The sequence below is a fragment of the Merops nubicus genome, unplaced genomic scaffold (assembly GCF_000691845.1).
Source record: "Merops nubicus isolate BGI_N331 unplaced genomic scaffold, ASM69184v1 scaffold1477, whole genome shotgun sequence".
NCBI lineage: Eukaryota > Metazoa > Chordata > Aves > Coraciiformes > Meropidae > Merops > Merops nubicus.
In genome coordinates this window covers 60,623-82,711 of record NW_008622108.1, presented here as the reverse complement: position 1 = coordinate 82,711, position 22,089 = coordinate 60,623, and positions in this window count along the sequence as shown.

Genomic DNA, 22,089 nt, shown 5'->3' with positions numbered 1-22,089 from the left:
GACTAAAACCAGTAAAACTGATATACATTTTTAAATGAACTTCCCTTTAACCATCTCTGAATTAATTGAATCACCACGGGCTTTTTTCTTCTATTTCTGGAGACTGAGTGTGAGTTGATAGCCCTGGTAATGCAACAGCAAAAACTGTAAATGGCAAGTGGCAAAATGGTAAGATTACACATGACATGTCTGCATGAGCTACATGAGTAGGAATGCAGTCAGGCCAAAGCCAAACCTCAGCTGGAGCTGAAACCAGCAAGGAAGGTAAAAATCAGCAGTTTCTGTATGTATATTGGTGGAAGAAAGGCCAAGACAGTGTGGATCCATAAGGGGGGAAAAAAAAAAATAACATTTTGTAGCTCATATTTCACATGTGAGACTTGTTCTTAGGGCTCCCAAGTTTCTAAGCCTCCTAATGCAGTCTGTGGGTATGAAGCAACACCCACAGGAAAAAGAACTGGGGATCACTTCACCCAGTTGGACATTTACAAATCCATCAGACCAGCTTGGGGCATCTGAGGGTGCTAAAGGAGCTGGCTGATATCACTGAGAGGCTAAATTCTATCACCTTGGAAAGGTTATGGCAATTGTGGAAGACTCTTAATGCCTGGAGAAAGGATCCAGAGAACTTGTAGCTGGCCATCACAGCCTCAGTCTTTGGGAAGGCTGTGGAGCAAATGATTTTCAAAGCTCCTTCTAAACACATAAAGGATGAGCAGGTGACTAGAGAGAAGCAGCATGGATTTACCAAGGGAAGAGGAAGCTGGCCCAACTTCATTCCTTTCTATGATGAGGTGCCTGACATTGTGGACAAGGGGAAAGAGAGGGATGTTGAATGCCTTGATTTTCATAAAGCCTTTGACACAGATGGGCTGGATCAGTGGGGTGAAAAATTGGCTGGATTGTCAGGCTCAAAGAGTTATCATCACTGAGGCAAAGTCTGGCTGGTGGTCAGTAATGAGGGCCATGCCTCAGGGACAAGTACTGGGACCACATTGCTTCGAGTCTTCACCTGGATGATGGGGTGGGGTGTATTCTCAGCAAGTGACACCAAATTGGGAGGGACAGTCCACATCCTGGAGAGCAGGACCACCATTCAAAGGGACTGGAACAGCATGAACAGGCAGCAGAAATGGGCTGACAAGAGGTTGGTGAGGTTCAGCAAGAAGAAACACAAGGTCTTGCATCCTGGATGGAATAACTTTCTGCAGTGATGCAGACTGGTGACTGACCTATGAAGCAGCTCTGCAGAAAAACATCCGAGGGTCCTAGCAGACAGCAGGTTGAACATGAAGCAGCACTGCACCCTTGAAGCAAAGAGAACCAGCAGCATACTGAGCTCTATTAGCAGTAACATAGCCAGCATGTCCAGGTAAATAATTTCTCTTTATTTGGCACTTGTAAGACCATAATGGGACTGCTGTGTCCAGTTTGGGGATCTTCAGTACAAGAAGGATATTGACATCTGACCTTAAGTTCAGTGTGGGGGTCACAAAGCTGACAACAGGGCTGGGAATCATGGTGTACAAGAAAAGGTTGAGACACCTGGATCTGTCCAGCTTGGAGCAGAAAAAGTGAAGGGGAGACCTTGTTGGTGTCTGCAACTATCTAATCACAGGGTTTAGAGAAGATGGAAGCACTTTTCTTGAAGGTGCATGGTGATAAGATGAGGGCAATGGGCACGAGATGGAATGTGAGAAATTCCACACAGACATTAGAAAACAATATTTTTATCATAAGACTGGTTAAATAGTGTGAAGTGCTGGCATTTAAATCTCCACCCCTGAATGAGGGTTGGCATTTGGATGATATCCACAGCCAGGCAAGAAAGACCCTCCTGATTGATTTTCACCCAGGGTCTGGCCAGCCTTGGGTGGGAACTGATGAGGAGATCACCACCAGGTGCTCCCACCTTCCACATGAACTTGGAGAGAAGCCACCTCTCTAAGAGCTGACTGATTGGCTGACACAGTGGATGTGCTGTGTGAGGAATTCTGGTTATTGAAAAGGCTCCATGGCTCTTCATAGCAAGTGGAGTTCCTAGGATGGTGGGGCAAGATTATGAGTCTCTCTGGGAAACTACTACATAATTGGACTCATTGTCTGCCTGATTCCATCTCCCATGTCATGGTTCCTGATTCAGCTTGTTCCCTTCTTCATGTCCACTGCAGTGGGTGAGTGCATTGACTTGTTCCTCCCTCTGGTTGTCTGGCACTTTGGATCTCTGGTGGGTGATGTGGGAGTGGAGGGAGGAGTTTGGCTGCTGGGCTGCCTGTTAATGATAATATCATTCTATATTGGACAAGTGGCCACCAGAAGAAAGTGGTATGTAATTTCCCCATTTCAGGCAAAATGGAAAGAAGGCTTTGAAATCTAAATGTCAGGGTTTACTGCACATTCATTTTTGATTAAGCCCGTGTAATGCTCTAACTGGTTGTTTACACTCTGTTGATATTTTTAAGAGATTATCAATCCTTCCAACAACAGCACTGTTTGATCAGAATGAGCAAAGGCTCAAGTCCTGTGAAAAAGAGAAAAATTCACAAGCTTCCTACTCCCTTCATTGTTGCTACTGGTGAATTTACAATTCTCAATACCCGCCCCCTCCTTCAAGAAAAAAAACACCCCTCCACAGCAATTGCTGAAATATATAAACCCAATTTTAAACCTTCTTCTCTCAGAAAGCCTTCAAGATTGAGGAAGGTTTGAAGTTTGAGTGTCTTTAGAGACTGTTTCATAATGTTATAATTGTGCTCACCACTGAAAACATCTGCTAAAAATTGAAGCTGGAAATACATTTAAACAAAGCAGGCAGATGTTTTGGTAGGCAATTTTTTGGGCAGCAGTCAATAACATAATCCACATTTGCACTTCCTTGTCTTTGGTCCATTAAACTGGGTAAAAATCAATACACTGCATCAAAGGTCCTTAGAATCAAATGTTGTATTAGTCATTCCCTATAAGTGGGAGTGTATTTTATCTAATTTCAAATGTTCCTCATTTCTTCTAATGCTGAGAAGATTAGAGATTAATGCCTGTTCCCTAGACATCAGTGGGAGTTCCACCATTAACTTTGTTTTTTTTTTTTCTACTTATGCTTTTTTTCCTCTGTTTCCTACAGTCCATGCACCTTCTTCAACCACTTTCTCTTGCTGAGATTTTTTGACAACTCTCAGCCCTTCATTTGTTTCCCTGTTTCCTACAGCATAAGGACAAGGAGGTTTCATGCATTTTCTATGGCCCTTTGAACCACCATCTCTCCACAGTAGTCAAAGAGTAGGGACCAGTAGTCAAAGAGATCTGAATTTGTCTCTGGACACGAGACTGTTCTTTAGTTTCCTGTCTTAGAGTGCTGTAGGAACAGTATAAATATCATGAATGACTTATGAAGATATTTGTGAGATACAGCTGAGTAAGAAAATTAAGAAAGCTTTTACTATTGTTCTTTACCCTTGCTGATTGGAAACTCAGCATATCAGACCCTGAACCATCCCCTAAATGATGTACCAGAACAGTCACTTCTCACTTTTCCCAGTTGTGGGACAAGGTGGACAGTGCTTGCTCTAAGGAAAGCTAAGACCTTCCCAAATACAAAGCCATTAATAGAGTACCTACTGAACCTGCTGTGTAGGTGGAGTCATGTGGAGACAGCATTGGATGAGGCTAGAAGCAGAAACGCATTTAAGTGATTTGCCCTCTGAATATCCTCAGCAAAGACAACAGTTCAAAAGAACATTTGGGCCAGAATAATTTAGAAAAAAAATGTTTATTTAAGCTGCTGCAAATGTCACCCAAATTCACCTAGCCTTCAAGTAAGCAACAGTTAAAGCTGGAGGAACACAATGATGAAGAGACATCTGCTTCCCAGTCTTAGCAACACAAGCTCAGCCTTGAGTATAACTCAGCCAGACCCCAAGCTGTTATCTTCATTGTATATTCTTCCAGAATGTCAGATTTATGTTTTAAATGATGCTGCCCACATTTTCTGACGTTTGTCCCTAAATATACACAGGATGGTAAGCAGTCCTCCAGCATGCGTAGGATACATCTTTCCATCCTGCCTGTTAATGACTCTTGGAACCTTCAGATGTTTCATTAATAAATCTTTAATTTACAATTTTCTGCTTTTACACAGAAGAGGACAATGAGGTAATTGACTTCAACCATCCTCTAGCTTAAATTAACTGCAATGTAAACAATAGAAACATGGGACAAACCTATGGAAAGCAACAGAGGAGGAGGTCATTACTGTAGTGTTAAATTTTGTCTGGATATGTAAACATAAATACGTTGGTTTTTTTTTTTTTTTTAAGAAGAAATTAGACTTCTCACTTCCTATTAAGTGCTTCCATTACATAAATATGTCAAAACCTCTCCAGATTCCTTCATGCTGAAAATCAGGTTACACTTAAACAAAGTTTGTGTGTCCTTCTCTGGCAGCTCCCAATTAAATGTCACTGCTTTAAACACCATTTTTAGAACCAGCTTTTATACATTGCCAGATGAGGCCATAATTGCTTCCTGTTAATTATTAGACATTTGACTAAAGTGAAGAGTTGACAGCACAAATGCTTTTTGTTGTTTGCTTGATAAAAGAGGCAAATGTATGGTGGAGAGGGGGTCAAGGGGGACATTTATCAACAGGCTGGGAAATGCTCATCCTCTAAGCAGTCCCTCCAGAACAAGACAATTCCAACCACTCCATCCTTCCAGGCAGAGAACAGTTTATCTTCAGGTATAATGTTTTAAATTATCGGAGCCACCAAAATCTTAGTCAACAACATAAGGAAACTGCATTTTTAAAAAAACATAAGAAAAATTAATCCCTTAGAGCAATTTACATCATTTTAATTGGGAAAGTGAACATTCCCTCCTACCCTCCAGTATTTTGCTGTCTGAAAAGTAGAGATAATCAACCAGAAATCCTGCTACCAAGTACAAATCAAAGCTCCTCTGACAGTAACAAACATCAGATAGATAGGCAATATTAACCTAAAATAACCTCTTGGTGAAAACTGCTTAAACCAGCAAGTGAATGGAAATAGAACAAATTCATTTGGTGACCACCTGATCCAAATCAATCCAACTAGATGAGATTTTGTGGGATGCTGTTGTGCAGACAGAGGATTTCCTATCCAGTCTCTTTGCGGGTATAGCAGAAAACCTTGAAAAGATCTATGCAATATCATTGCTCCGCATCAGTATCTGCCTTTGGCCAGGAAAGCTTAGATTGATTCTCCTTCACTCCTTCCATAATGGTCTTTTTTTGCAAGAATGAAGCTGAGTAGCTTTCTAAGAAATCAGAAGAACCAAGTGCTATTTATGCCACGAAGGATAGCAATGTAGTACATTCCCTCAGAGTCCCCTGCACACCTTTGCAGGCAATTAATCTTGTTTCCAGAATAGTTAGCAGACCCAACTCCATACACTGGAAAGCAGATCATGAATCCAACCTCACTCTGAAGGCAGGAATAACAAAGATCTGGTAGGGCTACAGCAGGCAGCTCCTCAGTCCTGAAGCCTCACCATCACTTACCAAGAGGATTTGGCAGTACATGCACTCTGAAGTTTTGTGGCAAACACACCAGCCCCCTGTTCCTGGATGGCTGTGTGGAGGTCTAGCAAGTGATAAATGACATTGAGCCTCCTTTGCCTCAGATACCTACCAGGCTTCTTCAAAGCTCCACTAAAACGTATTTACACCTCATGAATCTGGGATTTTGGGAATATCAGGAATTATGTCAGGGCTCTTCACTCACTGACTTCCATGACAACACCTCCTGCAATAGACCTGGATCCCTCACTGACCCCTTCTTGTGACAAGTCAGCAGAAACATTGATCCTTTCTCTTTTTCAAAGGCCCTTTGGTTGTACTGGAAATATTTATTTTGAATTGAAGATGTCATTTAACACAAAAATGATCAGAAGGCTGGAGCACGTGTCCTGTGAGGACAGGCTGAGGGTGTTGGGGTTGTTCAGCCTGGAGAAGAGGAGGCTCCAGGGGGACCTTATAAAGACCTTCCGGTACCTGCAAGTGGCCTACAAGAAAGGAGGGGACTATTCACAAGGGTTTGGAGTGACAGGATGAGGGGTAATGGCTTTAAGCTAGAAAAGGGTAGATTTAGGTTAGACATTAGGAAAAAGTTCTTCAGGATGAGGGTGATGTACCCCTGGAATAGGTTGCCCAGAGAGGTGGTGGAGGCCCCATCCCTGGAGACATTCGAGATCAGGCTGGATGAAGCTTTAAGTAGCTTGATCTAGTTGGAGATGTCCCTGCTTATGGCAGGGGGTTGAACTAGATGACCTTTGGAGGTCCCTTCCAGCTCAGACATTCTATGATTCTATGAATGTACTTGACTTTAATTAGTGTTCATGCTCACCTCGGTCACTTTTGAATCTAGCCCTGAATTCACCTTGTAAGCTTATGCAGTGAGAGGGTGGCTGAAGGAAACAGTCTGCTTGTCTCTGCTTGTCTGAACATCTGTGAGATGTGAGCAGAAAAACAGAGCAAGTTCAAATGACCCCTCCTAAAAAAGCGACAGATATGAGTAAGAGGTACCGCTCATGAGACACCTCTGTGGAGTAAACATTTTGGAATAATATTCCAGGCAACAACTACAGAGGCTCTAACAACAGATTGACCAGCCATTTATTACAATTCAAACAAAGTGACTCAAAGGAAAATGTTCCAAACAGGCACCGCTGGGCATTTGACTCAACCCAAGCAATGTTTTAACTGTTGCTTTGCCACAAAACTTTCAGGACTTCTGCAGGATGTGCCCTGGTAGCTACTTTTGTATAAATTCATAGCACATCTGACTGTTTCTGACTGCTTTCTAAAGTGAGTAGCCGTCCCAAGGTGCTGTTGTTTCCCCTCAGTGTGTGATGCCAGGTTCAAATTATTTAGCTATTTTAAATCCTTTTTTGCTTTTTTTTTCCCCCCTCCTTAAACAGCAGCGTTCCATCTTAGCAGAGGGCCTAAAAGCTGGTTTTAATTTAAATATAAATAATACCCAGAGCGACTGTGTGATTGTACTAAAAATAGATTGTTTTCTGTTCTAAATGTTTCACTGATCTTAAAGCTGGGGGAAGAGGGGAACAGGACGGGATGTCCAGGTCTTTTTTAGTCTGAGGGTGCTTCAAATCTGCTGCATTCTGTCTCTGAAGAAGAGGGTCACTAATGAGATACCATTGGTTTATCTGGAAATGTGTTTACCACCCTCTAGCAGCACATCTATTCAGTGTGTGGCTCAGAAATCATGAGGGGAAATCACACACTGTTAAGACTAAGCATTCTTGGGCGAGCCTCAGTTATGACAAGTTCAGCAGCAGAAAAAGAAGCTGTGGTGAGTACAGTTACTGAAATTTTCCAAATAAATAAAGCAAACAAGTTGCTCCAGGAAGAAACTCATACCTATATGATTTATAACAGTGGGAGTTAGTCCACGAAGGCAAGATGAACCCAGTGAACCAGCAGTCACAGGCCACCCATGGACTGCAGTGTTGCCTGCAGTGCCCTTGCTCCTCGTAACCAGCCTGTGACAACCGGTCTGGACCTCATCTGCTCCGAGGTGTGTGTGGCTTCTAGCGATGCTCAGCAACTTCTGTTGGCTTAAAGGCTGCTGATGAACTCCTATGTGGGTTAGTATCAACAAGGAAAAATATAGGGATCCTATTTACAGCCTGCTGGCAGCAGACAGGTAAAAAAAATAAAAAACTCTTCTCCAAAATCAATGTTTGCTTTACTGAGGGCCTCCTTAGGTGTACATTGGAAACAATTCTGTCTGTCTTCCACCACAGTTAAGTCACCCTACAGTTTCATGTGCCAGCCAGTAGTAGTTAGCAGTCCAGAATCAACAGGTTTCTGCTGTTGAGCAGTACCAGACCATACTGACCAAAACCAGATGGAAAATATTAAATGTGACAGGGCACCTGATGAACGGCGATAAAGAACAAAAGGTAAAGTGGGGACTGGTGGGCATCTTGGCTCTTTTCCACTCCATTTGTGACATGACGTAATGGCCAGCACCACTGATGTGAGGAGTGTTTTCAGCAGCAGGAGTCCTTCCCTCCAGCATGAGCCAGCCTCTCCTCTCCCTCCTCATCACCCACTCTCAGCTCAAAGGAGGTCATGTCATGGGACTGATTCTCTAGTCTAGTCACTGGCACCCTGTACAATCATTTCATCCTGGGCAAAGCTGTTCTAAAACAGAATCGGTGAGAACCTCTACTCCATTTCCTTTGATAGGAGCAACTTTATCCCTCCTGTTCAAAAGCATGGCTGGCCATCCAATGCACAGAGAATTATAAAGAAGTGTAGCCTCTGAAGGCAGGATGAAAGCAGGACCCTTGTACTCTGGCTGTTTGATGAGTATCCTGCCTACATGTAGCTCTCCATCCTTTCATCTCTGCACATGAATTCTTTATTGGGAGGTGCTCCCAGATCCAGGAACTTTCTCACTAACTCTTGATATTCTCTTTTAAGACTAAGATAATTCCTTTTCTCTTTAACACTTTCTGTCAAGTAATGGCAGTCAAGTCTTATATATTCCATGTCCATTCTGATCTCATTCTTATGTGTTCTAGGTGCTAATGGAAAGGTATTATTAAAATCCTTGCTGTGGGGTATCTGGGTTCTTTTTTCTCATCAGGTCAGTGGAGTGACACTTTCAGAATCATGAACTCTGTCATGTCAGATTTGCCAGCTGGCTTTCCAAGAGATGGATGGGTAATGCTCCTCAGACATTGCACTCTGTAACAAAGTGTTTCAGGTGGGCATAGCAGTCTTAGTGGCTAACACAACATTAAACCAGCAAAGGGCCTGAGAATCAAACAGCCTAACAGCTCTGGAAATGCTGCACAGTTTAGTGAGGCTGCCTGTTACTACCAGCTAGATGTAGAAGTGGAATGAAACAGATGATGGATTTTTGTAGCAGATGATGACACAAAACCACTCTGGGCAGTGAAGGCATGTATGGATTTTGATTGACATGATCTCATTAAAAGTAGAAGGAAAAACCATTTACTTGCTACCTCAAAGCTGTTTGCCAGCATTAGCTCCCTTCTGCCTTCTCTGGGGCTAGTGGCTGCATGTGCCATCTTAGAGACTGAGTGAAGTCAAATGGACTCTACTTCAGCACAAATCTGTCCTCAGGTACAGCCAATTGCAAGATCAGGCCAAGAGTGTGGTTGGGTGTTTATGTCAGTGGACTTGAAGTGAAGGAGGTTGGAACTCGAGTCCCCCAAGCCAGCAACAACTCATGCAATGAAATTGTCTATTAGGAGTAGATTGCTCCTTTGTTCTTGGAAAAAAATCCTCCTTTACAACACAACCAAAGAAGCAAAAGCTCACTCACCTCAGACAGGGATGCTATATTGCTTAAAGAGTTATTTCATCTTCAGCTGGCTGGTGACACGGCACCCACCATTCCTTTGGTGTTCTGCTAGAGCTTCTGCTAACAAACAACACAAGCTCCAGGGCTTGACCTTCTTGCAGGCTTGCCAGTTCTACCAGGGTTTCGTTTACACACTTGGCACGTACTTCAATGAGCCAGACCAGACCAGCCAGCTAAACTAGGCTTTTTTTTTGCCCCTGAAAAAGAGAATACAGGGTTTGTTGCAAATCATTCCAGTATTATCAAAACAATTTCTCCCACACCCCCCCAAATCTTATTAAAAAGAATATGCACATTTATTATAGCGATCACACGTTGTCATAATTATATCCTGAAAAGAGTGTGAAATGTGCTTTACCACATAATTTACTGTTTTCCTGTGATTCATGAAACCTTTTTTCACATTAATAATTGGTTACTTCTTGTTTATGTAGCACCATGGTACATGGCTTCTAGCAAGTCAAAAAAAAAAGAAAAAGACACAAAGCTAATATTTAATCTAATATTTCATTGTTACATCCACTTACAACTTACACTCCCTGCCTCCCTTCCCAAACTCCTTTCTTTTTAACTCTCTCCATTAAAAGAAGGCACAGATTTTTTTTGATGGAGGAAATGTTTCCTAAAAAAAAAGATCCTGAACCGTTTTACTTTTCTTAGCACTCATTAGCAAAGTTTTGGGGTTTTTTTTGCTTCATGCTTGTTTTGTGTTTCACATTTTCCAGTGTAAAGAAAACAACCAAAAAACCCCTTACAAACAAACTGAGCCAGTGGAGAAGGAATGTTCTGAGCACATGGCTGCTCGGAATGGCAGCTTTCCAAATGCCAACTTGTTTATTTCTCAGGGGAGATACAGTCAAAATGGGACTTACCAATAATCATCTGCACTAGAAAGCACCTCAGTGTGTTCTCAGAACGGTGCTCCAGCTTCTGAACCCTTTAATGACAATTTATTTTTTCCAGTGCAGTAAACTGAGGCACGAATGAATATGTTTCCAATGGCTACTCAGTGAGTCACTGCCTCAGCGACTCTGCAGTCGAGTTTTGGTTTGCAAAACTCCTCCTCTGCCTTCAGCTACAGCTTCCTAAATGGACTGTATGATTAGCTCAGTGTGGCAATGTCTGTGATGGATGAATGTGTATCTCTTGTATGTGTGTGTTTGTGCTTCCCGTCTTTAAAGCTGAGGGCCACCTCGTGAGGTATTTTGACAGCAGATGGAAAACAAAAATAAACAGACAATTACATTTCTGCTTGACAGCATCGTACCACAGCAATCCAAAAACACATCAGAAAACAGAAATCAGCGGGAACACTTAAGAACATGAGAAAAAAAAACATATTGGCTTAAGATCAGCTACCAATCTAGCCCAGCAGGCTGTGTGGTTCCACAGAATCAATGCAAAAACTGAATGCAAAAGAAAAAAAGAAAAGCCCATGTTTGTTGTTGGGAATACACAAGGACATTAATCTCCTTTTTACCACAAACCCAAAGCAACATCAGGTTTTAAGACTGAGGAAAAAAAAAAGCTGAATGTTTTTTACCTCGTATAGACATGAGTCAAACCCCAAACCTCAAAATCTGATCTTATTAAAAAAAAGAAGAGTGAGCTGTGAGGTTTTTGTTTTCCTTTTTTTTGGCAGCAAGGTAGAGACAGGAGGGAGTGAAAATTTGGCGAGTGGTTGGGGGTTCGGACATGGGAGGAGAGAAGAGGACAAAGGAGACAAAAAAACAACTTCTTGGAGCCTAATATTCTGATTCAAATACACCTTAACAGCACTGGTTGGAAAGCAGACTCAGAAGTGGAAAGAATTTATGGATCCAGATCAAGACAGCAGAAATATCTTAATCTTTGCTGGGCCATAATCTCCTGAGAAGGCTTGTGAGAATTTGATCCTGTCATTCGCAAACTAGAATCTTGAAAGTGATTTGGACCAGAACAACAGTCGCTTTGAAAATGTTATTACTTCTTCCTGTGGAAACAACAAAAAAAAAGAAACAAAAATGGAAAAAAATATCAGCCAAACCCGATGTGCATGGACTCATTACAAGCTCAGGAAATCAACTCTATTTAAATCTCTTTCAGCACCACTCTCCAACTTTAATAGTGCATGTGTGGAAGCAAATATTACACTGAAGTTTATCCTCCTGTCCTGGTCCCCCACCTCCCTACCCCCACCCCAACCCTAGCTCTACATCTGAACGGTCACTGTTTTTTGTTTCTGATTAGTTTCGTCAAGTCTTTCTCTCACTAACCACCATTTTCATTCTTTCCAGCATTGCTCACTCTGATGTGTCTTCTTGTGATCTTCATCACTGTACCCTTGAACTCTTGTGTTTAGTTCAGTCCCTGCTTTGCAGACTTCTCTGGTGCCAGCTCCCAATACTACTTGTTCCTCTCTTATCAGCTGCTCTGCTATTCCCTTATTTTATCTTCTCTCATCCAGTCTTCCATCTTTCAGGATAGAGTATCTCAATGTGAGATGAGATACTCAACTTTCTCTTTGCTGTTCTCTTGCACTGTCAGGACTCTCATAAGGAAAAGTGTGCTTAGGAGGGAAGGACTTCTTCCTTATTGAGGTCTCCAAAGGGAGACCTGCATTGGTTTTCTGGCCTTGTTGACATGACTGGAGTGACTATTCACTTAAAGAAGTTGTTACTGAGGCTCCAGTGTCCCTGCATGTCTGGTGGGTTAACTGTGGCTAGCTGCCTACTCAGCTGCTTTCTTGCTCACTATTCTTCCTCAGCAGTCTGGGGCAGAAAAATAAGATGAACAAACTCATGATGGGTTGAAGTAAATACAGTAAATATTGTCAACAGGCAAAACAGACTTAACTTGGGGAAAATAAATTTAATCCACTGCCAATTAAAGTTGAGCTGGATAGTCAGAAACAAAGATAAAAATGAAAACAGCTTCTTCCCTTCGTCCTCACAGCTTTTTTTCCTCCAGGCTCAACTTCAGCACTTAATTCCCAAATTCTCTACTTTTCCTACCGACGAGTGCAGGAAGATGGGGAACAGCAAGTTATGGGGACAGTCCATAACAGCTCCTCCCCCCTTCACACTGTTCCCCTGCTCCAGTGTGTGTCCTCTCTATGGGCTCTAGGGGAACCTCTGCTCCAGTGCCTGGAGCGCCTATTCCTCCTCTTTCTTCTGACCTTGGTGCCTACAGGGCTAATTCTCACATTTCCTTACTCCTCACTGCCCATGCAGCATTGTAGACGTTTTAAAATATGTTTTCCCTGGGGCACCACCACGTTGGCTGAAGGGCACAGCTCTGCCCTGTGGTGGGTCCATTTGAGCTGGGTGGAAGTGGCTGTGTGTGGCACAGGGCAGATCCCATACAGCCTCCTCCTCACAGAGACCACTCCTGCAGACCCCTGCACTAAAACCTTGACACCACCACTCAGCACATCATCCATTTACTATCATTCTACTATTACACAGCCAGAACTTCGAGCATCTGGAAGTTCACTTGTTTTCTGAATCATCACCTGTATCTTCTTCAGGTGGATTCGCTGATCTGTTTCTCTGCATGTTGCCAAAAGAACTGAGGAGAATATGCAGAACTGAGGAGAATCTGCAGAATTGCAAAATATTGAGGGCTTTTTTTTTCTTTTTTTTTCTTTTTTTGGAAGCCTAGCAGCATGTTTCTTATCTTGGCTACAATTGTTTAACCTTGCTATTTTTATTTCACATTCATTGCAGTTTTGGCCTGTGCCATTTGATCAGTCTTGGATTGCCTTTATGTCTAGGCAGATTTTTTTCTTGGATGCTTTTCATTTCTTTTTACTGCTTGATATTCATTTCTTGTGGGAAATAAATACAGTTTTCACTAGCCCTGAAAGTGCAGCTTGTACAACTCAAGACCACTCTTTGCAAGCAGTTTTTTGCCTTGCTGACCGGGTAACCCTCAGGTGCTGAATTCCCTTCAAATGAGTGGACCTCATACGTGTGTAAAATTCACATGGCTCAGGATTATCACACCAGTCCAAGGTCTGATCTGGAAGTGGTGAAATGGCCTTTCCCAGGGGACACTAAAAGCCTGATTGCTCTGAGCAAGTTTTTCTAGTTTTTTTTTTAACTGTCCCTGGAAGACTGGTAATGATGATGAGCCATTTGCTCCACCTTCCTTCTGCTCTCTACAATGCTGCTTTCCTTGGGAAATGCACAGCAGTAGAGCTTTTTTGGACATGTAGTAAATATGATTCTCCAGTGTGGCAATTTATTTATTTCCAGATCTTACCTGTCAAACTTCACTGACTGAGAACTTACTGCAGTGTTGATGGATCATTATTCTTCCACAGATTGTCCTCTTTTTCCATTCACAGACACAGGCTGCCCTTTGGTCTTGATTTGTACAACAAGAACCAGTAATTTTCTACCAGTTTTCCAGTCAGTTGAGGGAAAGACCCTGTATTCAGCATGCTTTGACCGTTCAAAGTCTATTGCCTTGTTTTTGCTTGAATGAACTTCTATGAGGATCAAATATACTTCAAAATTTCCTCTCTGCTGAGAGCCTGTGATTAGCAACATTTATTAGTTCTTTATTTTTAACCTGTTTAGATACATCCAGAGGTCAACTAATAGGGGAAAAGAATTACTGTATTTCTTCATCATTACCAAGCTCTCCTCTACTTGTTGGCAATCATCTTTAAAAAACAATTTCTGAGATTTAAGTCACAAGTGCTACAAATGTATGTTTTGATCATATCAGCCCTGCACATTTTATCATGGTTTGCTGTGTATCAGGATGAGGTAAAGCTTTGACTTCCTAATATGAAGAAACTTTCCTGTAAACAGGATCACCAACAGAAATCTGACACAGGGAGCAGTTGTCAGTTCCCACATTTTTGCCTTATCTGTATCCAAGCTGCCTAGCAGCCTGTCACTTTGGTATGTAATAAGCCAAATAACGTGGGAGTTATTAATTCAAAGTCTGCAAGATTTTATTCACATTTGTGGTAGACTGTCAACAAGACCTAGTGAGGACTCCATACTCTCTTTAAAAAGTTTACTGCTCTGGTAGCTGCATCAGAAGCAGTCTACCAACTCAGATTGCATTGGGAATTACAATTTTTTACACAAAATGAAGTGTCTCTGTTTTCTGGTGTATCCTACAGCACTGACGTTTATTCATGGAAGGAGAGTGATCCCTTTTCTCCTGAATAATCTAAATAAAATGTTTGTCAAGAGTTTTGAAGTCATGTAATGTAGGACGACCTGACAGAATGTGATGGTGCTTATGGTTTCTCATTAGTAACAGAAGACTGTAAGATCAGAAATGAAGACAGCATTAATGCAAAGCCAACCTGAGAACTAAGCCCAAGCCTTCCCCCTGAGGTGTAAGTGAAATAATGAGCATGTAACTGAAGCTGACAGCAGGGTGGGAGAAGCAGAGCAGAAGTGTGACACCTTCTTCAGGTGAACCACTGATCCATCACAGCCATGGCTGCTCCCATGGTGATTTTGTCATAGATTTTATAATACTTGATGTTTTCCTTAATTATTTACCTCCTGGGATCCTGTAAGTCTTAGATCTAATAAAGGGGGAAAAAATGCTTTCTAGCACTTGCATTTCCAGGTGAAAGTGTGAATCTTAAGGAGTTCCAAACTGTAAGACAATAAAGAGCATAATTATTTATCATCACAATAACAAAGAAAGCACTCCATGACTTTCAGAAACACCTAAAGATACCCAAATATTTGATGATAATATTTAATTATTTAGGATTTTATAGCATTGTCACTGGGGCACTAGTTTACTGGCCATTTAATGAGAGGCAAACACAAGGGTAGGATGCAGCTAGTTCCTCAAACATGACAAAAGAACTGCATAAATCTCCTCTCTAGCAAAGCTGAACCTAAAGCTGAGTGATATGTGATGACATTTCTGAAAGAAATGCTGATACATGCTGGAAAAAAGTGACCAAAGCTTGGTAATGATGACAACTAATATTTAGCATATCTGCAGGTAGACATGAGTAACTTGTTAGCATCCTGCTCCCTCTTTATAGGAGTCTGGGACAATATGGATTGGGAAAGCATGAAGAAAGGAGAACTGGGTCATGCAGGGATAGCATTATATCTGGCTGTGCAAAAGTGAGCAAAGACCCTTGTTCTGCTTACACTTATGGATAAGGCTAAAACTGTTCCTCAGGACAACCATAAGGACTGACACTCCTTCAATATCTACTCTGTGTGAACTTTAAAGTGGTTTTGTTATTTGTTCTTTTTAATGGGCACTTGTTTCACATCCTTTAGAGGTAATCAAACTTGCCTTTGAAATGAAAGAAATTCCTAAACTGAGGAGGATGAAAACCAGGCTTCTGAGTAATTCTGTCTCATCAGCCAATTTTAAGTGCTAAGGGCACTGGCACCTTGCTTGAAGACACACACTAAGATACTTACAATATCTTCCATAAAAATATGCTGAAAGTCTTCCTGTACTAGCAATCTTTTCCTCTATGGGAAGACATATCAACAGTTTTCTACAATGAAACAGAAAATAAAATTCAAAGCCTTTTAATTTCCTTTCAGTGTGGTATCTGGAGTGTCTTTAATACAATGCACAACAGGCAGAGATGTAAAATTCATCTTTAAAAGGCCCATACCATAGGACAGCATGTCAGGAACCCATGCAGAGTACAAAATGTATTGGCACTGTGAAAGTGTGATAAAATATTTCCTTCCAGGACTCAGAACACATCATAATCTATGTATGTGGGGGAGTTCTTCCTGCAAATTTTGAGTAGGCTGATAGATTTGGTGAGAGAAATTGGCAGGGGGATGCCTTTGGGTGGAGGCATCACGTTCCCAGCTGGATTCCAGTGTGGAATGCTTTTCAGTGTTTTTCTCTTTCCTGGTCAGAGAGTCTTTTCTTGAGGGTGGTATAGCTGATTTTCCCCCAAAAGCTCCATTGTCAAGAAGGCAAGACATTAGCTAGAAACAATGAGCAAAATCCTGACCTCGTTGATTAACAGCAGGAGTAAAATGCACTAACAAGCACTGACTTGCAACTCAGCAAAGAAGGTTCTGGTTGATTTCTGGACCCTTTCACAATAATACATATTTATTTTTTCTATAAAAAAAATTACTGGCCAATAACCTTTCTTAATCAATAAAACTAAGTAAATTTGGCATCCCAGTTTTGTCTTCTTTAAAGGAAAATACTGTCCATTTCACTGAACTCAACAACAAAAGTCTAGAAAGTGTGAATCAGCTCTTACTATAATGTAGAAAACCTTTGTTAAAGTTACATGACATTTCTGAGCTTTGTCCTGGAAGAAACTCTAACTGAATTATTCATGACACCAACAGTATACAAGCCACATGAAAGACTTCACTCCACTTATTGTCTTTATTCATTGGAGCTTGACCAACAGGATAAATATGATTAAAATGTCTAATTGGTAGAGACAATTGTGCTGTATGATTGTTCTGTGGAAACCAGAATACCCTTTTGGATGCTTATGCATCAGAGTAGGTATTAACATTTGGCCAGAACATACAATAAACCACACATCATTTGGATCCTTCTGAGGTACAGTGAAGGATGATCTTGTCATTCCAGCCTTCAAGTCATTCTTTGAAGAAAAATTATCTTGAAAACTGCATACACGTTATAAATATGCCATTTTAATTACATATTGCTATAATCAAATTGAGTGCAATTTGATGCTGATCCTGTTTGTAGTTATTTGTATTCTTCTGAGTAGTCTCACTCATGAACTGTGTAAATATCTGTCTTCTGTAGACCTTCTCCACTGCTGTTGAGCTCACAGGAATTTTTATTCCAATCTCTGTAAATGGAAAATTATTTCATCTGAGACTTAAACACATTTTGTATTCCACAGAAGATGAATAGATGAGGTGTTAACTTTGAATACAACATCTAGATCCCTTTCCATTTTTTTTTGGCAGACTTTTAAAGACTTCTCCACTGGGTATATAGCTTTCTTTTTAATACTACTGTAATAATCAAGCAAGAATATGTTAACAATTCTGATACAGTAGGATCCCCAGCATGCACCATTCCTCCACAGAAGCTCCCAAAACAATCCGTCCAGGATGTCCAGGAATCTCTACTGACATTTGTCAGAATAATGTATTTGGGTCTCAACTTGTCAGACTCACAATACTTTTAATCTTTATAAAGCATGATGTTTTATTTTGAGGTTTTGGATGCAATTTTGAAGCACAGATTCTCTAGGAGTCCTATTTTCTGAGAGGTCAGATCTTCTGGTTAAATCGTCTAGATACTAACAGCAATCATTGTTAATCTTGAGAAGTTCTGACTCCTGAAACCAATTAGTCTTTAGACTGCAGAGACACATGTGAATCTTCACCTTTATTTTTTTCTTTACTTATTTTGCTGTTTACAGTTGAAAAATTAATAGGTTCAGAGGAGTACCTTCAATGGATTCAGAACCTCCTGACTGTACTTCTCATATATAATAATATTCTGAATAAATTCCATCTAGCTTACAACTTCTCCTTTTGTTTCAGCATCATGATTATTAACATTTGGGAAAACACTGTTCCTTTTGTCCCAGTGCAGGGAACAAGTGGAGAACACACAAAAAAAGCCTTGAAGACACAAGTTGCAAATCTGCATATGGACAGTTTTCTGAAATTATCATGCTTTTTGATGTCAAAGTTATTGTTTCAAACAGACCAAATGCATTTCTATTGTATTCAGGGAACCATTGAAGTCCTTGGCCATCGACACTCCAGGACAGATTTTGACTCATTCTAACAGTAATTCATGAAAAAAAAAAGGCAAAAAAAAGAAAAAAGGCAAGATGCTTTCATTTGTATGATTCTTTAACACTGACAAACTTATTAAGGTTCATCTTCCTTTCTATCAAACTAGTATCCAGCTGTAAACTTCATCAGTCAGCTGAATTTGCAGGAAATAGATGATAGAATCACTATGGTTGGAAAGGACCTCTAGGATCATCAAGTCCAACCTTCCTCCCAACATTTCCCTATCCACTACTCTGTAGCCTCAGTTATTGATATAACTGAATGTATGTTTTTCTAGGCATTTCAGTACAGAATACTGGAACTGATATTGGTTCTGAACTACCAAGGAAGAAGCAATCTATTTCATTGAGAATACAAAAATGTATTATTCTTAGCAGTAGTGTGGTCATAATGAGACCCATGTATCCCCTCCACAAGTCTCACTTAACCCTCTTTCTCACCATACCATGGACAGAACAAATGCTGACACTTTCTTCAAAGAAATGATCATGAAATCTGTTCCTGAAATGACTTCCCAGTGAATTTCCAGGACCACACAAAGACAAAGCTCTGTGCAGCAAACTCATTGTAGTTGCAATTGCAAAAAAAAAATGTGAGGAAGAAATTTTGAGCTGGAAATGGCCAATAGTAGAATTCCTACTGACTTCCTGGGAGCCAGAGCTTCACAATCACTCCTTAAATATGTAATCTATGGTCATAAGAGAAGAGCTGGATGTTTAAGTAATGGAATTTTTTTAATTCTTGCCATAAAAATAAAGATTGACCATGTATCCTCATGAACAGCTATCTTTCAAAAAATTTATGTAGCAAGCTCAATGTGAAGGCTTACACAATGCCCTGATTTGGTAGCGGTACAAGAACTGAAACATCCTTCAAAATTCATTCAGGAAGAACAATTCTGTTTCTCCACTGGTTGAAGGGCCTCCTACCTGTAGAGGGGATCAGTTAAGCTCCTTCTTAAACTCAGAGAGGTGCAAAACTCTTTAGCTTTTATGAGAAGACAAACTACATTAACTTGATGAAAGAGAATGAATGCCAATGACTTGCTGGCTGATGGTGTTCTGTATCTATTGATAGAGTTTTTATCAAATATGAAAAAAAAAAGATAGCATTTTGCTGATAATTCTACTTTTAGGATATGTGTACTAATAAAAAACTCATTTCTTATTAGGGTTTGCTGTCCAACTGTTTAAAAACGCCATCTGCAAAAAGTAGAATAGTCTGTTTACTCGATAATCATTTCTTTGTGTATATTATTATCCACGACAGACAATGGAAAGCATCTAAAAAATGCTGGTTTTGTAAGTCTGAAATGTGGGGAATTACAGGCAATATAAACAAATATGAATCTCTGACGCATGTTGAAATTGTTATAATTACACAGCATGTAAGATGTAGATAAAATACTGATACTACACCTATCACAGGATATTATTATTATTATCATAGGATACTACTACTAATAATAACTATGATCACAGGAATGTTGTGTCACTGAAAATTGATACAAGTGTCAAATACACACTATGCGATAACCAAGATCAATAAAAAAGATTTATCATCTTTATTTTGTGTTGCTAAATACTGTTGTCACCAGCACCTACAGTTAACTACAACCACTTTCAGGATATTGGAATCATAGAATCATAGAAGGGCTTAGGTTGGAAGGGACCCTAGAGATCATCTTATCCAACCTCCCTGTCCCATGGGCAGGGATGTCTCTCAACTAGGCAGTGTTGCTCAAGGCCTCATTCAGGTGAAGAACTGGATGGTTCTTCACTCTCCCAGACCCAGCCAGTGCCCTCTGTTACTTGGGTGGTGTGGCTCAAATGGTTACCAGTGAAGACTGAAACAATAACTCATTGAGTACTTCTTGGTAACCAGGTGGCCCATATCCCTCCTGAGTCCTCAGATTTTTTCATTTTTCTTTTTTCTCCAATATACCTGTAGAAACTTTTATTTTTTTTTTTTCTGTCCCTGGCCAGATTTGAGTCTATCTATCTGAGCTTTCACTTTTCTAGTCTGGTTTCTGGTTCACAAGCAATCTCTTTGTAACCATCCCAGGTTAACTGTCCTTGCTTTCATCCTTTGTAGATTTCCCTTTTGTGTTTGATTTTGGCCAGGAGTTCCTTGGCCATCCATATAGGCCTCCTGGCATTTTTGCCTGATTTCTTCTTTTTAGGGATGCAGTGCCTTTGAATTTGGAGAAGATGATCCTTGAAAGTCAATCAGCTTTCCTGGGCTCTCAATCCCTCCAGGATTTTGTCCTATGTTACTCTACCAATGAGGTTCCTGAAGAGGGCAAAGTCAGCTCTTCTTAAGTCAAGGGTCTCAAGCTTGCTGAGGGCCCCCTTCCTGGATGCTCTTAGGCTCTTAAACTTCATCATCTCATGGTCACTACAGCCAAGGCTGCCCATGAGCTTGACATTGCCCACCAGCCCCTCCCTGTTGGTGAGAACAAAGTCTAGCATGGCACTTCTCCTCATTGGTTCCTCCATTGCTTGGAGGAGAAAGTTATCATGGATACATTCCAGGAATCTCCTGGATTGCTTATGCCCTGCTGTGTCATCCCTCCAACTGATATTGGGGTCATTAAAGTCCCTCATGAAGACCAGGACTTGTAAACAAGCACCAATTCCTATCTGTCTATGAAGGGCCTTGTCTTCTTGGTCCTCCTGGTCAGGTGGTCTGTAGCAGACCCCCACTGTAATGTCTCCTTCCCTTCCTTTCACCCTGGCCTATAGGTCTTGTTGTCTTCACCTGTCAGGGGAAGCTCCATGCTTTTTAGCTGTTCATTGACATGGAGGGCAACACCCTCTCCTTGCCTCCCATGCCTGTCCTTCCTGGAGAGCTCATACCCTTCTAATCTACCACACCAATCACAGGAGACATTTCACCATGTGATGCCAATCAGATCATAGCACTGGAGGCATGCAAACACACATATATATATACATCTATATGTATATATGTGTGTGTGTATTATATGAGCTTTGGTGACGTCCTAGACTGCAGACTCACTAGCCTAAACATTTTAGTTCCTGCATTTTGATTCTAAGGATTAGTTCTAGGGCTTCTTGTTCCTCCCACTACTTACCGGCCTTGCCAAAATTGTTACACTAGCAGCCATGACTCAGAGGCAGACAAAGTTCTACCCTGTAGGCCTTGGACATATTATTTTCTCTCATACATCATTCTTCAGTCTGTAGGTAGGAATAAAATTTAAAAGAAAAAAAAGTGCTATCACCTTCTAGGAGCTAGGGCCCTGCAAACTTCTCCCTACCTTCCCTCCCCCCAGATTTCAACAAACACTAGTCTATGGTTATGCAGAAATAATGAGAAATAAAAGTAAGCTTTAAAGTGTTGGATGTAATATGGAGAAGATGGAGGTTACTCCAAAGCTTGCATACTGGATAGGTCTTCTTCTGCTGGATTTCTTCTTTGAGACCTGGAGGTTTGAATGTAGTTCAAGCTCCTAATCTGATTTTGTATGTCTGTGGTCCAACTCTAAAGTTTTGTTTGCAGGGTAGAGAGATAAATTAAAGGCCTAAAACTGTCATAGAAAAGAAAAAAAAAATATTTACAGTTGTCTGTGACAATCACATGAGCTGAGATTAAACACCACATAATTTTCTAATGCAAAAGATACACCCTAGGTGCCAGTGGAATCTTACTGACTCCAAGCATAAGCTTCTCCAGCAAGTGCTTTTACATATTGTTGCAAGTCAGAATACAAAACTCTTTAGTACAGTGAAACCAGCATTATTTACTTTTTCAGTGAACCTTTGCATGCAAAAGACAAAAACTTTGCTTTTGATTACAAAAATGAAGCACTGAAAGAAAATAACAAACCCAAAAAAACCCTAAACTCTTTCCAATACATATTTCATACTGCCAAATACATATGCATAAATTTAGTGTTCCCT